The following is a 17,785-nucleotide window of genomic DNA, read 5'->3' on the forward strand; positions in this document are numbered from 1 at the left end:
GCTTGTGGGAAGAACTTTGCACAGACATTTAAATAAACCGGTTCAGAAGTTTGCATTTATTGACTGGAGAGATGAGAACACCGAGCAAAATGTAGTGCTGCCCAGTCCCATCGCAGGATGGCTGCACAATTTAGAATGGCTTGTTTTGACTTATTATTGGGTCTCCTTGAGATGCATCCCACTGCTGTTCTGACTGGAAACGTTTAGTAAATGATTAACAATCACACTCTAACATAGGAACAGAGAGACAGGAGTAGGCCATTCAGCCACTTGTAACTGAATGGCAGAACAAGCTCATCAGGCTGTTCTGTACTGCAACTCCATTTACCAACCTTTGCTCCATATCCTTTAATACCGTTGCCTAACAAAAATCTATCTCTCTTTTTGGGGGGGGCGGGGTGAATTCCAGATTTCCACTGCCTTTTGTGTGAAGTACTTCCTGACCACCCCAAACGGCGGAGCACTAATTTTAAGGTTATGCTCCCTTGTTCTGGACTCTCCCATAGAGGAAATAGTTTATCTCTCTCTACCCTATATCATCCTTTAATCATCTTGAACACCTCATTTAGATTATGACTTGATCTTCTATGTTCAAGGGAATACATGCTCAGTTTATGCAACCAGTCCTCATAATTTAGCCATTTTAGCCCTGGTATCATTCTGGTAAATCTGCACTGTAACCCCTCCAAGGCCTGTATATTGTTCATGAGGTGCGGTGCCCAGAACTGAATGCAGTACTCCATATGTGGTCTAACCAGAGCTTTACAAAGCTGCAGCATAACTTCTACCCATTTGTATTCCAGCTCCCTTGAGATAAAGGCTAATATTCTATTATCCTTTTTAATTATTTTTGTACCAGTCCACTAGCTTTGTGATTTCTATACATGGACTCTTATATTCCTAGCTTTTTACAATTTAGAAAATACTCTGATTTAGCTTTCTTGTGTCCAAAGTGGATAGCCTCACACTTCCCCACATTGAACTTCATGTGCCACAGTTTTGCCCACTCACTTAATCTACCAATGTCCTTTTTGTTACGTTCAGTTCTCGCCTACACTACTTACTGTGCCAACTAAATTAGTGTGGTCAACAAACTTGGACATATGGCTCTCTGTACCATCATCGAAGTCTCGAATCAGGTACCATTCCTTTAGATTGTAAAATTGCACACGTCACTTTGCTATTTAAGAAAGGTGAGCGGGAAACCAGGGAATTGTAGACCAGTTAGACTAACGCCTGTTGTCGGGAAATTACTAGTCTATAATTAAGGATTGGGTAACTGAACACCTTGAAAATTTTCAGCTGATCAGAAAGAGCCGGCATAGTGGTGTCCCACAGGAATCTGTGTTGGGGCCTCAACTATTCACTATTTATTATATGGGATAGAGAGCCACATATCCAAGTTTGCCGATGACACAAAGACAGGCGGCATTGTAAGCAGTGTAGGTGGAAACATCAAATTACAAGAGATATTAATAGATTAAGTGGGCAAAACTGTGACAAATGGATTTCAATGTAGGCAAGTGTGTGGTCATCCACTTTGGACCTAAAAATGATAGATCAGAATACTTTCTAAATGGTGAAAAGCTAGAAACAGTGGAGGTCCAAAGAGACTTGGCAGTCCATGTACCTAGATTGTTAAAATGATCAAAAAGGCTAATGGAATTCTGGGTTTTATATCTGGAGGACTAGTATACAAGGGGGTAGAAGTTGTGTTACAGTTATACAAAGCCCTGGTTAGACTACACCTAGAGTAGTGTGTTCAGTTCTGGGCACCACACCGTAGGAAGGATATATTGGCCTTGGAGGGTGTGCAGCGTAGGTTTACCAGAAGGATACCTGGACTCCAAGAGTTAAATTATGAGGAGAGATTAGAGTCATAAAGGCACAGAAGGAGGCCATTTGGCCCATCGAGTCCGTGCCAGCTCTCTGTAGAGCAATCCAGTCAGTCCCATTCACCTGCTCTATCCCTGTAGCCCTGCAAGTTTATTTTCCTTAAGTGCCTATCCAGTCTCCCCTTGAAAACATTGAGTGGCTCCGCTTCCACCACTTCAGTCGGTAGCAAATTCCAGGTCGTCGCCACTCGCTGCGTAAAAAAGTTTTTCCTCACGTCCCCCCTGTATCTCTTGCCCAAAATCTTAAATCTGTTTCCTCGAGTCCTTGTACCAACAACTAGTGGGAACAGCCTTTCCCCGTCTAGCTTATCCAAACCCGTCATAATCTTGTACACCTATCAAATCGCCCCTCAACCTCCTTTGCTCTAATGAAAACAAATCCAGCTTCTCCACCCTGTCCTTGTAGCTAAGATCCCCCATCCCCGGAACCATTCTGGTAAATCTCCTTTGCACCCTCTCGAGGGCCTTCACATCGTTCCTAAAGTGTGGTGACCAGAACTGGACGCAATACTCCAGTTATGGCCTAACCAGCGCTTTATAAAGATTCAGCATAACTCCTGTACTCTTGTACTCAATACCTCTATTTATGAAGCCCTAGATCCCATATGCTTTGTTAACCACTTTCTCTATGTCCTGCCACCTTCAGGGACCTATGCACATTAACTCCCAGGTCCATTTGTCCCTGCACACACTCTAAAACTGTGCCATTAAGTGTATATTGCCTCTCCCTGTTCCTTCTGCCAAAATGCATCACCTCACACTTTTCTATATTAAATTCCATTTGCCACTTGTCTGCCCATTCTGCTAGCCTTTCTATGTCCTGTTGCAGTCGATTGATATCATCCTCCCTGTTTGCCACACCCCCAAGTTTGGTGTCATTGGCAAATTTAGAAATTCTACTCTGTATTCCAATATCCAGGTCATGTATATCAAAAAAAAAGCAGTGGCCCCAGCACTGACCTTTGGGGAACACCACTGTCTACCACCCTCCAGTCTGAAAAACAGCCATTTACCACAACTTGCTGTTTTCTGTCCTTAAGCCTATTCCTTATCCAAGCTGCCACTGACCATGAGCCTCAATTTTGTTAACCAGCCTTCTCTGTGGTACTTTATCAAACGCCTTCCGAAAATCCATGTGGACAACATCCATTGCATTCCCTTCAACAATCAACCCTGTTACTTCATCAAAAAATTCAATTAGATTAGTCAAACATGATCTTCCTTTTACAAACCCGTGTTGGCTCTCCTTAATTAGCTTAAACCTCTCCAAGTGCCCGTTAATTTTTTCCTTGATTATTGTTTCTAAAACTTTACCCACCACTGATGTTAAACTGACTGGCCTGTAGTTACTAGGATTGTCCTCGCACCCTTGAACAATGGTGTTACATTACATAAACTAGGGTTGTATTTTCTGGAATTTAGAAGGTTAAGGGGTGATTTGATTGAAGTTTTCAAGCTATTAAGGGGAACTGATGGGGTAGATAGAGAGAAACTATTGTTGCAGCTTGGAGCCTAGGACTAGGGGACATAACCTAAAAATTAGAGCCAGGTCTTTCAGGAGTGAAGTTCGGAAACACTTCCACATTCAAATGTCGGTAGAAGTTTGGAATTCTCTTCTGCAAACTGAGATCGAAAGATTTTTGTTAACCAAAGGTATTAAGGGATATGGAGCAAAGACGGGTATATGAAGTTAGGTTACAGAGCAACTATGGTCTCATTGAATGGCGGAACAGGCTCGAGGGGCTAAATACCCCTGTTCCTATGATAACTATGGCACCCGGCTACCGACCATAGAGCACATATACCAGAAACGCTGTTTACGGAGGTCACGGACCATCATCAAAGACCCTACCCAGCCACAGTCTGTTCGCCCTCCTGCCATCTGGGAGACGCTACAAATGCATTCGCACCCGAACGACCAGATTTAGGAACAGCTTTCCCAGGGCTGTCATCCTACTGAACTCCACAAATAAACTCTAAAGCCTGCACATCTGCCAATGCACTTTATTATGGTTATGTTTATGTTAATATATTACAAGCCAAAAGAATGTTGAATGTTTAAATGTCTTAATCTAAATGTACACTCTCGGGAGCCGCAAGCCTACATTTCGTTGTACTGCACTTGTGCACTAACAATGACAATAAAGTTGATTATGATTATGATGAAATATAGTGAAAAGCTGATGCCCCGATACAGATCCCTGAGGGACGCCACTAGTAACATCCTGACAATTGAAGTGCATATCCATTATCCCCACGCCCTGTCTCCTGCCTCCTAACCAATTCCCTACCCATGTCAAATGGTTGTTTCCAATTCCATGTGTGTTAATTTTTGCTAAACTTAGTTCTTTTCTATTTTTTTTAATGGACAGAGTTTAAAATAGAACCCAACAAGCAATAAAATTGCAGATCCTGGTAATCTGAAACAAAAACAGAAAAGGACAAACACTCAACAGGTCAGTCCGCATCTGTGAAGAGAACAGATTAGTTGATGTTTCAGGTGTAGTCCTTTGGTTCTAGTGAAACGTTAACTTGTCTGTTCCACGCAGGTGCTGATTGACCTGCTAAATGTTTCTGGCATTTTCTGTTTTTGTTTCAAAGCAGATCCCCTTTCTTCTGGACACCTATTTTACATTTGGCATCCAAGCACCGGAAAAACCCCCATTGAAAGCCAGTAACTCTCATCATATTAAAGTTTTGTCCTGTAGCAGATAGATTGTGTGGTGTGCAAACTTTTGCTGGTAACCAATGTCACAGTTCCTGGAGCTGGCCAATGAACTGAATTGGCATAGCAACCATGTAGCAGTACTGCCCGGTGTGTTTTTTTCTTGAATTAATTCAACACAATAGTACTTGACTCTCCAGGGCAGCAGATTTATTAAAAACATTATCTAAAGTGTGCTTTTTAAAAAAACACATGCAACATTGATGGAATCTGCACAGCAGTAAGATATCAGTGCAAATTTCTAAGTTAGTTTCAAGTTTGAAATACTTATTCCAGCATGTGGCAGTATTTAGTTGGAGAAGTGATCAGGGTAAATGTCAAAGAAAATAGCAACAAAAATTAGATGAAACAATTGGCAAGAGCTCTTGGGAGGGAAAGGCATAGAATTGGAGTTGAAATATAACAAGCATAGAATTATAGTTGAAGTATAATGAATAGTCAGGTTTTAAAAAGGAGCTTGGTAGAATTACTTGGAAACATAGTTTATACTTAATATTCTGAAGTTTAACATTACACATTGAAGAAAAAGTGTCTCGGCTAATATGAAATTTTCTGATCCAGCATTAGTGTGGTTTTGATTAGTTGGCATTGTATGCTTTTTGAGTTCTGTTTCCGTTCATCTCACAAAGACATTCTCTGCTAGCTCACATCTGATTCCAATTTACTTTTTCTGTTTATTGACATAAATATACAGCTATCTGAAATTGATATTAGAAGTGCTGTTTCTTGACTTGTACTTAAAACTGGCTTTTTAAGCCAGTTTGTGCTTTCGGATGCTGTGTAGCACTCGATTCAAATGTTCTGGTTCAAATTCTTGAAATGCTGGAGATAGAAATGAAATTCAGCACTCCAGAGACCATGTGCATCTGGCTGGCTGTCTCAGCTAAATGGATACATATGTTAAATTGTCTCATGTCATATAGTTGTAGATCTGTTTTCACTTTTGCAAACTCTGAATTCTTTAATACAACAGCTCTGTAAAAAGATTAGACTAAATAGGTTAATGGAAGATTGTGAGGAAAAACAGATTTACATCCTGTTTACTGCTGAGCAAAACTGCACCGATTTGTTGTAGATGTTGATCTAATTATAAACTAGAGGGAATGGACTGTTTCACTGAGGCTCTGTAGCTCCAACCAAATTTTGCCTTGTAATTAAGGAACATCTGAAAACCAGAGAAATGCAACCATGCTGGTAAAGTGCCAAATGGTTTGTCCTATTGGTGTACAAAAACTATTTTTCATTAAAGTATTTATTCCTAGGCCATAATTAATTACTAAGAAAATATTGTGAATTGTTTTCTAATTTATTTAAGATTATCCCAGATCGCTCTGGTTTATATGCAACAATATTTTTATATGCAAATATGAATATTTTGACTGATATTTGCAAGTCATTTCAATGCAGTAGTGAAGGAGTGCTGCACTGTTGGAGGTGCTTTCTTTTGTCTGCCAGTTCAGGTGGATGTAAAAAATCCCACTGTACTATTTGAAGGGCGGAGAATTCTTCCAGTGACCTGGCCAACATCTATCCCTCAATCAACACCACTAAAACAGTCATTTTTCACACAGCTATTTGTAGGACCTTGCTGTGCGCAAATTGGCTGCCATGTTCGGCTACAAAAGTATTTATTGGCTTTGAAACACTTCGGGATTACCTAATGACATAACAGGTTTTATATAAATGAAAGCTTTCTTTCTTTCACTGAATTCCACTGGAATAAATGCAGCAGTAACTAGTTAAGCAGCCAAGCTCCCAGTCTCGGGTAATTGTACCTTTTTGAATTGATGCCCTCTTTGGCATATGATGTCTGAAATCCTTTTTCTTTGATATGTGTGAATGTAACTTTTGTGTGAATGTTGCAATTGTGTTGTGTTGAGCTTATTAATGTCTGTTGCTTTATTGATGTTTTAACATCTACCAATCTTTATTAAAATGTGTTGGACCAAGCTTCAATCACTTTTTTTAAAAAAAAGGTTAGAGATCATACATCGAAGATCAGAGAATGAATGGATAAAATTCTCCAAAGCAAATCAGGTTTGTGTCCCACAGGGTTTTCCTGTTTGCAATGGCAATACCAGGAGGCCTGTCTAAATTACCACAAGGTCGTCTTCGTGATTGCAGATTTGGAAATTATTTCTACTAGTCTCGCGTCTGAATGCGATAGCATGAGCTCAGAGAGTGCACAGATCTTACCCACCACTATCCAGTCTAAACATTCAAAAACTTACTCTGCAATATTTAGTCTTGATGAATAACTCTCAGAATTGTAAGCATTTCATTATCTACTGATTATGCTTGCATGTGTGTTGAGCACCCAATTCAATTACCCTTCTGTTAAATTGCAAACTGTTTGGTTTTCATATCCAATTGCGTTTTTTTGTTTGACATTTTGCCAACTTGGATCATTTTTCACTTGAGTACGAAGCTACAGTAGCTCATTGCCATACTCTAGTGATACTAACAACCTGTTTCATGATGTATTTTCTCATTTGTTCAGTCAACCATGTGATCTAATGAATGGACAAAAAAATCTGCAACGATATGGGTGATTTTGTGTTCCTGATGCTTTACATTACTTTCATTTATCACTATGTAGTTAAATGCTTGGTTAATAAACTTTATAATGAACTAAACTTTTTTTCTTATTACAAATACAGTACATTTGAATCTGTCCCTGATGGATGTGGTAAACCACTGTTTGTATTCCACTGTGCACATGCCTGGACATGCCTCGGCTGACTCCTCCCACGAATCCAGGTATAAAGGTGACTGCTCCACAGCCCCTTTGTATTCTGGACCGGTCGACCACTCGAGGCACACCTTCATTCTCTTGTTAATAAAAGCCTGTTAATTACTCGCTTAATCTCAGTCTTTTGAGTTATTGATAGCGCATCAGTTTTATTAACAAGATCTTATAATGGAGAAGATCCTCACACCAGCATGCCTAGACTTAGACCATCGGGAGGCGGACGCATCCACCAAGTTTACTCACTGGCTGAGGTGCTTTGAAAAATTCCTGATCGCCTCCGCTGAAACGGTCAAATCGGACGAGGACAAACTGGATGTCCTGACCTCCAAAGTGAACCACCGAGTGTACTCGGTCATCCAAGACGCGACCTCGTACGCGGATGCTATCAAGCTCCTCAAGGACCAGTACACGCACCCAGTGAATGAAGTGTACGCCAGGCACCTCCTGGGGAGTCGTAAACAACAACCTGGGGAATCGACCGAGGAATACCTTCAGGCACTCTGTGCTTGGCCGGGCCTGTGGTTGTAAGGATGTAAAGGCCGCCGTGTACACAGAGGAACTTATCCGGGACGCTTTTGTAGCGGGCCACAGGTCCAACTACACCCGACAGCGACTGTTGGCGCAGAGTGACCTTGACCTCAACAAGGCCTCTGAACTCGCACTATCATTGGACGCAGCCTACCGGGGCATGGACGCCTACTCCTCTGCACCGTGGACGCCGCGGGGAACGACAGCCTGGACACGGTAGGACCGTCTCATAGCGCCGTGCCACCCCAGCCACATCCCAGCAACGGCCCAACTACCGCAGCAGTGTCCCAAGGCCAGACAGCAGTGCCCCAAGGCCAGAAATGCTACTTCTGTGGCCAGGCCAAACACCCCAGAGCGCGCTGCCCGGCGAAAAATGCAATCTGCTCGGGCTGCGGGAAGAAGGGACACTACGCCAGCGTCTGCAGGGCCAAAGCCACCCCGAACCCCAGCAGCGCCGCGTGTGGGCCGTGCGGGCCGCCATCTTGGGCCTCCCCAGCCATGTGCGAACCACCGGAACAGCAGCCATTTTGGATGCCTCCAGCCACATGGGGATCATGGACGCCGCCAACTTGGACGACAGCCGGGACGCAGCAGGCCCCCAACACCGCCTCACCTGATACCCGCAGCGACACACCGACCCCTACGCTGGCCTCCGTCACGCTGGACCAAGCGAGACCGCACCAGCTGGCCAGTTCCACAATGGACTTTAAGGTAAATGGTCACGAAACAATCTGCCTTTTTGACTCTGGGAGCACGGAGAGCTTCATCCACCCCGACACAGTGCGGCGTTGCTCTCTCCCAGTCCTGCCTGCGCACCAGCGGATTTCTATGGCCTCCGAGTCCCAGTCGGCGGACATTGGCGGCTACTGTGTGGTGACACTCGTAGTAGACGGGACTGTGTACGATAATTTTAAACTTCTGGTCCTGCCCGATCTCTGCGCTGCCGTTCTACTGGGGTTAGATTTTCAGTGCCACCTTTAAAAGTGTTACGATGGTGTACGGTGGACCCCTCCCCCCACTCACAGTCTGCAGCCAGCAGCTTCCGAATTGCCCGCCGCGCACCAGGTGCAACCTCTCCACACTCAGAGCCACCCCCCCCCCCCACTGTTTGCTAACCTCACCCCCGACTGTAAGCCCATCGCCACAAAGCGCAGGCGATGCAGTGCCGGGGACAGGGTTTTCATTAAAACCGAAGTGGAGCGGCTCCTGAAGGAGGGGATTATTGAGGGCAGCACCAGCCCCTGGCGAGCCCAGGCTGTGGTCGTTAAGACCGGCGAGAAGCAGCGCCTGGTCATGGACTACAGCCAGACAATAAATCGCTACACCCTGCTGGACGCTTACCCACTTCCCCCACATAGCTGATATGGTCAACCAGATTGCGCAGTACCGCGTCTTCTCGACCATTGACCTGAAATCAGCGTACCACCAGCTCCCTATCCACCCTGAGGACCGCCAGTATACTGCCTTTGAGGCAAACGGCCGCCTCTATCACTTCCTTAGGGTTCCCTTTGGCGTCACCAATGGGGTCTCCATCTTCCAAAGGGAGATGGACCGGATGGTCGATCAAAATGCGTTGCAGGCCACTTTCCCATATCTGGACAATGTGACCATCTGCGGCCATGACTTGCAGGACCATGACGCAAACCTCGAAAAATTCCTCTGCACCGCCAAACTCCTCAACCTGACGTATAACAAGGAGAAGTGCATATTCCGCACAACCCGCCTCGCCATCCTTGGCTGTGTTGTGGAACACGGAGTCATCGGCCCCGACCCCGACCGGATGCGTCCCCTTATGGAACTCCCACTGCCCCACTGCCTCAAGGCCCTGAAGAGGTGCCTAGGGTTTTTCTCTTATTACGCCCAGTGGGTCCCCTACTATGCGGACAAGGCCCGTCCGCTGATCAAGTCCACCTCTTTTCCCGTGACGGCAGAGGCCCGCTTAGCCTTCCACCGTATCAAGGAAGACATTGCCAAAGCCACCATGCACGCAGTGGACGAATCCATCCCCTTCCAGGTGGAAAGCGACGCGTCCGACTTTGCCCTGGCCGCTACCCTCAATCAGGCGGGGAGACCCGTGGCCTTCTTTTCACGAACTCTCCAGGGCCCGGAGACCAGACACTCCGCTGTTGAGAAGGAGGCTGTGCGTCATTGGAGGCACTACCTGGCCGGAAAACGATTTACCCTGCTCACTGACCAGCGTTCAGTTGCTTTCATGTTTAACAACAAGCAGAGGGGCAAAATCAAAAACGACAAGATCTTGAGGTGGAGAATCGAACTTTCCACCTACAATTACGAGATCTTGTACCGGCCCGGGAAGCTCAATGAACCCCCGGATGCTCTATCGCGTGGCGCCAGCGCGCAGACCGATAGACTGCGGGCCCTCCACAATGACCTCTGCCACCCGGGGGTCACCAGGTTCTTCCACTTCATCAAGGCCCGCAACCTGCCTTACTCCATTGAGGAGGTCAGGACCATGACCAGGAACTGCCAAGTCTGCGCTGAGTGCAATCCGCACTTTTATAGACCAGACAGGGCTCACCTGATAAAAGCCACTCGCCCCTTCGAGCGCCTGAGCGTTGATTTTAAAGGGCCTCTCCCCTCCTCCGACCGCAATGTGTACTTCCTCAACATTATTGATGAGTACTCCCGTTTCCCGTTCGTCATCCCCTGCCCGGACATGACCAGTGCCATGGTCATTAAATGTCTGAACGACCTCTTCACCCTGTTCGGTTTCCCCAGCTATATCCATAGCGACCAGGGCTCATCGTTTATGAGCGACGAACTCCATCAGTACCTGCTAGCTAGGGGTATTGCCACAAGCAGGACCACCAGTTACAACCCCCGGGGGAACGGACAGGTGGAAAGAGAGAATGCGACAGTTTGGAAGGCCGCCCTGCTAGCCTTAAAGTCTACGGGCCTTCCGACCCCCCGCTAGCAGGATGTGCTCCCCGATGCGCTCCACTCTATTCGGTCACTGCTCTGCACTGCCACTAATGCCACCCCTCCTGAGAAAATGTTTGTCTTCCCAAGGAAGTCCACATCGGGGACATCGCTACCGCCATGGCTGACGTCCCCAGGGCCGGTCCTACTGAGAAGACACGCGAGGACCCATAAAACGGACCCCCTGGTCGAGAGGGTCGACCTCCTCCACGCCAACCCCCAGTATGCTTACATTGCGTACCCGGACGGGCGGGAGGACACAGTCTCCATAAGAGACCTCGCACCCTCGGGGGCCGCAGTAACCCACTACCACCGCCCCCCCCCCCCCCCCACGATCTGATATCCAGCCCCAGCAGACGGCAGGCCTGGGCCCCGCGACCCGCTCGACATCTACGAGGACTACACACCAGTGCCCCAGCCTACGCGGGACTCGATGCCGGAAGCTTCACTACCCCTGCCGTCGCCACGTCGATCACAGCAGCAGACAAGACCTCCGGAGAGACTCCAATACTCTGACTTTTAATACACTTCACCCCGCCGGACTCAATTTTAAACAAGGGGTGAATGTGGTAAACCACGGTTTGTGTTCCACTGTGTACATGCCTGTACATGCCTCGGCTGACTCCTCCCACGAATCCAGGTATAAAGGTGACTGCTCCACAGCCCCTTTGTATTCTGGACCGGTCGACCACTCGAGGCACACCTTCATTCTCTTGTTAATAAAAGCCTGTTAATTACTCGCTTAATCTCAGTCTTTTGAGTTATTGATAGCGCATCAATGGACACCTTACAAGTGACTTCAGGTGTTCTTTCTTGATTAGTTTCACAGTTCCAGTGCAATTCTGAACCCAATACTGTATCAAACCTTGGCATCACACAGGATTGTTCACATAACATAAGAAATAGGAGCAGGAGTAGGCCATTTGGCCCCTTGAGTCTGCTCCGCCATTAAATAAGATCATGGCTGATCTTCTACCTCAACTCCACTTTCCCCATATCCCTTGATTCCCTCAATATTCAAAAATTTATTGATCTCTGTCTTGAATATATTCAATGACTGAGCCTCCACTGCCCTCTGGGGTAGAGAATTCCAAAGATTCACCACCCGCTGAGAAGAACTTTCTCCTCATCTCAGTCCTAAATGGCCGGCCCCTGGTTCTAGACTCCCCAGCCAGGGGAAACATCCTTCCTGCATCTACCCAGTCAAGCCCTGTAAGAATTTTGTATGTTTCAATGAGATCACCTCTCATTCTTCTAAACTCCAGAAAATATAGGCCTAGTCTACACAATCTCTCTTCATAGGACAATCCCCTCATCCCAGAAATCAGTCTGGTGACAGCTGTATTCACACCTCATGAATGCCCTGCTATGTAAGTTACAAGTTGAAAGGGGTACTAGGAGCCTAGGCTAGTCTTGTCCAATATATGTGACCTATTGGGAATTCAGATGTGACTAATTGCATTTTTAATTAAATAAAAAATAAATAATAGACACTGTCGTTGGGCATGTGATTTCAATATTCATATTAACACGGTGTATACATGTATACTTTAACCATTTTGTGCATTTTTTGTTAAAATGAAAAGCAGAATGCGAGTGTTTACTGGTCGTTGAGTGTTTTATACTTCCTTGGTTACTGTTAATTGATTCTGCTAAAATGGTGTGTAATATGGATGAAAATGCCCTACTTTAGCACCATGGAAATCCAGCAACAATATATGGTGAGGGGAGCGGTCATTGCGGTCAACTCGACCAATTAGAATAACTGCTCTAGGCAAGCAGATGAAAACGAGTCCAACCAATAACTAGTAGTTCCAGTAGGGCACATCATAGAAAAGGGCAAGCAGCATTCAACTGCATTCTGGATGGAGAGCAAGGGCAGATCAAGCCCGTCTCATTGTGCAAATGAATATTCTCAGCATCACTCTGATGAAGACCAAGTACTGCTCGCAACTGCTAGACAAAGTCCTAGAAGCTGCACTAAGATGTGCTGTTTCTGGTACGTTCATGTCATAATTCCAAACTTTGGTGAAACCTATTGGAGTTCCTTGAGGATGTAACTAGTGGAGTAGACAAAAGGGAACCGGTGGATGTGGTGTATTTGGATTTTCAGAAGGTCTTCGATAAGGTCCCACTCGAGGTTGGTGGACAAAATTAGGGCACCTGGAATTGGGGGTAATATACTAGCATGGATTGAGAATTGGTTAACAGACAGAAAACAAAGAGTAGTGATGAACGGTCTTTCTCAGGATGGCAGGCTGTGACTAGTGGGGACTGCAAGGATTGGTCCTTGGGCCCCAGCTATTCACAATCTATATCAATGATTTGGAGGAGGGGGCTAAATGTAACATTTCCAAATTTGCTGATGACACAAAGCTAGGTGGCAGTGTCAGTTGTGAAGAGGATGTGAAGAGGCTTCAAGGGGATCTTGACAGCCTCAGTGAGTGGGTGAGAACATGGCAGATGGAATATAATGTGGATAAATGTGAAGTTATCCACTTTGGTAGAAAAAACAAACCTAAATGTTAAAAGATTGGGGAATGCAGATGCTCAAAGGGACCTGGGTGTCCTTGTACATGAGTCACTGAAAGTGAATGTGCAGGTGCAGTAAGCTATTAGGAAGGCAAATGGTATGCTGGCCTTCATTACAAGAGGATTTGAGTACAGGAGTAAAGAAGTCTTACTCCAATTATATAGGGCCTTGGTGAGACCACACCTGGAGTACTGTGTACAATGTTGGTTTCCTTACCTAAGGAAGGATATACTTGCTGTAGAGGGAGTGCAACAAAGGTTCACGAGATTGATTCCTGAGATGGCGGGACTGTCGTATGAGAAGAGATTGAGTAAACTAGTCCTGTATTCCCTTGAATTCAGAAGAATGAGAGGGGATCTCATTGAAGCATACAAAATTATTACAGGGCTTGATGGGGTGGATGCTGGGAGAATGTTTCCCTTGGCTGGGGAGCCAGGGGCCACAGCCTCAGGATAAAGGGTAGGCCATTCAGGACTGAGATGAGAAGAAATTTCTTCACACAGATGGTGGTGAATCTTTGGAATTCTCTACCCCAGAGGGCTGTGGAGGCTCAGTCATTGGGTATATTCAAAACCGAAGTCGATAGATTTCTGACTAGTAAGGGCATCAAGGGATATGGCGCTAAAGCTGGTGAATGGAGTTGAGGCAGAAGATCAGCCATGATCTCATTGAATGGCGGAGCAGGCTCAAAGGGCCGAATGGCCGAATGGCCTACTCCTGCTCCTATTTATTATGAATGAGAAAGCCTGCAGGTTTTGCAGTGGATGACGGTAGATGCTTGTTAAGTAAATATACACATGAAGTACATTTACCTGTATTGTATGTAAGGTGTTTTCTACTAAAATTAGTGCATGTATCCAAAGTTGTGTTGCCATAGCCATGCCTGTGGCTAGTCAGTGATTTCTATTGGACAACATTGGGCTAGGTAAAGAAATGTCTTGGTCTTGAAACACTGAGCAAATTACTGTTCTGATTAAGGTACATGGTATTTTTATATATTTAAAATTTTCTTTCATATTTTACAGATTGATTAAAGATAAGGCAAATGTAGGGTCTTAATTTATAATAATGTGTGCCCTGGTGTGATTTCCACCCACCTGTCACCATGGAATGGAGGGAATATCTGTATGTGAAGGTTGAATTACTCTTCAAGGATATAAGGAATACTGTGCTTATGGCAAGTAGTCAACCATTTGTTACATTTCGCAAAATGAAAATGAACAGGTTGGCATGTGCAACAAAAATTTTCTCCACGTCAAGAACTTGAAAAAATTTTCACTATTTAATGACAGAATTGTATCTGTGTAATGCAACTTTTAGGAGGAATTTGCAAAGTAGAAAGTAATTATGTAACTAAATGGTGGGTCAAGAGGGATGCCTCAGTAGATAAGTGAAAACCCGAATGAATTGAAAGGCTTCACTTCTTGGCAGGATGAAACTGATAGAACAAATTGAATGAGGACAGCAAGTTACAACCCTGTTATTTACATTTTATGGTCATGACTGGTATTATCATTCATTGAGACAGTCATTTGCCACACAAGATGAATTCTCATTGGAAACAGAAATGTGCAAGTTTTTTGCAATACCTATCCAATGTTTGTGAATTAATCTGAACTCTGCTGAATTTTTAAAGAAAACTGAGGTATGTACCCTGTACTGAGAATACTTGAGGACACAATTATGCTTTTGAAATTGGATTCTCAAAAGTATGTAAAGGGAATAATAAATTTACATAGAAATATTCTTTCTGTACTGTGATTGATTGAGGAGGACCAGTCATCTAAGTGGGATATTAATGGCATATTCCTTTTAAGCCACTGTTTACTTTTCATTTTTTTTTAAAAACCTTGGGTTTAGGCAACATGTGAGTGGTAATTTTCAGCTGCAATTTGCTTATGGAGCCCAAAATATTGATTTTTAAAAAAAAATCTCAATGTTAGTCATTTCATTGACACCAATTAAGGTAAACCTTCCCTTTTGAAAATTTTGCTTACAAATATGTTCTACTCCAGGGTCAGGGCATAAAAAATCAGCACAGGTGCCTGCATGTGATTGCTTTCCAGTGATCTGGACTCGAAAGTATGCCTTTGTTGAGGTGAGGATAGCTTCAGGCTCAACTGTTGTTGAACAGCATAGCAACAGTCACTGTGAAGCCTTGCACGTGAAGAGTGGGTACTCAAGTGAGGTACTACAGGGCTTCTGGGACGTGTTGGATTCATGCCATTTGGACAGGAGGTGGAAGGAAATTGGGAGGCAAAAAATGGATTCTGCATCCCCTAGACAAAGCAAAATTGGTATGGTTGACTTTGAGACTTGCAGATCATACAGATTTTTTTCCCCCCTGCTCCATGTTGAATGTAGTTAATATTTTTATATCAACTTGAATTTTAGAATTACAATACAGCCTATTCCTGATAATTCAGTCATATTTTGCACTGCATAAATTAAATTTTCCAACATATTGAATTAAGGAATGAGTAACAGAGCAAAGTGGAAGTTCGTGCTTAAGAAAATTGAATTGTCTGTTAATTCAAAGTTGCTTATTCAAGTTAAGAGGATCAGACTGTACTTACCAGTTAATACAAACCATACTGTTAGAGTGCTCAGTTAAAGGGGTAGTTTTGTGAGCATGAATTCAGGTTTGGTACATTCTGCTGGAAAAATTTCAAATTAGGGGACAATTTAATGGGTGTGTGGATTAAGATATGGTGTATGCACAATTCTTAAATTGCACTGCAACTGATTCATCTTTGAATTAGCAGATGAAAGTATTTTTAAATGCAAGGAAACTGTTTGTATTTCCACCATAGTCTCTTCATGCACATCCTGTAACCAACTTGTTTCGAATATGTGCAAGTGCTGCTTTGAGCCAGTCATTAGGGTATAAGTGCAATTGACTGGGGTTGACCCTTCCATACTCGGAAGCGCTCGATGAAGCATGCCTGAGACTGGGAACTTGGCTGCTTAACTAGTCATTGCTGTACTTATTCCAGTGGAATTCAGTGAAAGAAAGAAAGCTTTCATTTTATATAAAACTTTTTTTGTCATTGGGTGGTCCCAAAGTGTTTCAAAGCCAATAAATACTTTTGTGGACAAACATGATGGTCAACTTGCGCACAGCAAGGTCCTACAAATAACAATATGAAAAATGACCAGATAATCTGTGTTAATGGTGTTGATAGAGGGATAGATGTTGACCAGGAGAATTCTCTGCTCTTCAGATAGTGCAGTGGGATCTTTTACATAGAAAACATAAAAACATAGAAAAATAGGAGCAGTAGTAGGCCATTTGAGCCTGCTCTGCCATTCAGTATGATCATGGCTGATCCTCTATCTCAATACCATATTCCCACTCTCTCTCCATACTGATGCCTTTTGTAACCAGAAATCTTATCTATCTCCTTAAATATATTCAGTGACTTGGCCTCCACAGCCTTCTAGAGAATTCCACAGGTTCACCACCCTCTGAGTGAAGAAATTTCTCCTCATCTCAGTCCTAAATGTCCTACCCCATATCCTGAGACTGTGACCCCTCGTTCTAGACCCACAGCCAGGGGAAACATCCTCCCTGCATCCAGTCTGTCTAGCCCTGTCAGAATTTTAAACGTTTCAATGAGATCCCCTCTCATTCTTCTAAACTCTAGTGAATACAGGCCTAGTCGTCCCAATCTCTCCTCATACAACAGTCCTGCCATCCCAGGAATCCGTCTAGTGAACCTTCGCTGCACTCCCTCTATGGCAAGTATATGCTTTCTTAGGTAAGGAGACCAAAACAGCACACAGTACTCCCAGGTGTGGTCTCACCAAGGCCCTGTACAACTGCAGCAAAACATCCTTGTTCCTGTACTCAAACCCTCTCGCTACGAAGGCTAACATGCCATTTGCCTTCTTAACCGCCTGCTGCACCTGCATGCTTACCTTCAGCGACTGGTGCACAAGGACACTCGGGTCTCGTTGCACTTCCCCTTCTCCCAATCTATTGCCATTCAGATAATAATCTGCCTTCTTGTTTTTGCCACCAAAGTGGATAACTTCACATTTATCCACGTTATATTGCATCTGCCATGTTTTTGCCCAATCATCCTGGAGTTTCTCGGCATCCTCCTCACAGCACACACGCCCACCCAGCTTTGTGTCGTCTGCAAATTTGGAGATATTACATCTAGTTCGCTTGTCTAGATCATTAATATATATTGTGAAGAGCTGGGGTCCAAGGACCGATCCCTGCGGTACCCCACTAGTCACTGCCTGCCACTCTGGGGAAAAAGACCCTGACCTCATTACAGCCTTGGTCCAAACATGGACAAAAGAGGTGAGGTGAGAGTGACTGCCCTTGACATCAAGGCAGCATTTGATCGAGTGTGGCATCAAGGAGCCCTAGCAAAACTGAAGTCAATAGGAATCGAGGG

General features: G+C 44.5%; 1 protein-coding gene across 2 annotated transcripts in view; it reads left to right on the forward strand.

Moving 5' to 3' along the window:
• The window catches only part of ror2 (receptor tyrosine kinase-like orphan receptor 2), a 450,069-nt gene that overhangs the window by 105,722 nt on the left and 326,562 nt on the right, over nucleotides 1–17,785 (forward strand). The gene's annotated exons all lie outside the window — the stretch shown is intronic.

This window comes from Somniosus microcephalus, chromosome 1, assembly GCF_052327205.1.
Source record: "Somniosus microcephalus isolate GS21.2 chromosome 1, FLI_Smic_1.0, whole genome shotgun sequence".
NCBI lineage: Eukaryota > Metazoa > Chordata > Chondrichthyes > Squaliformes > Somniosidae > Somniosus > Somniosus microcephalus.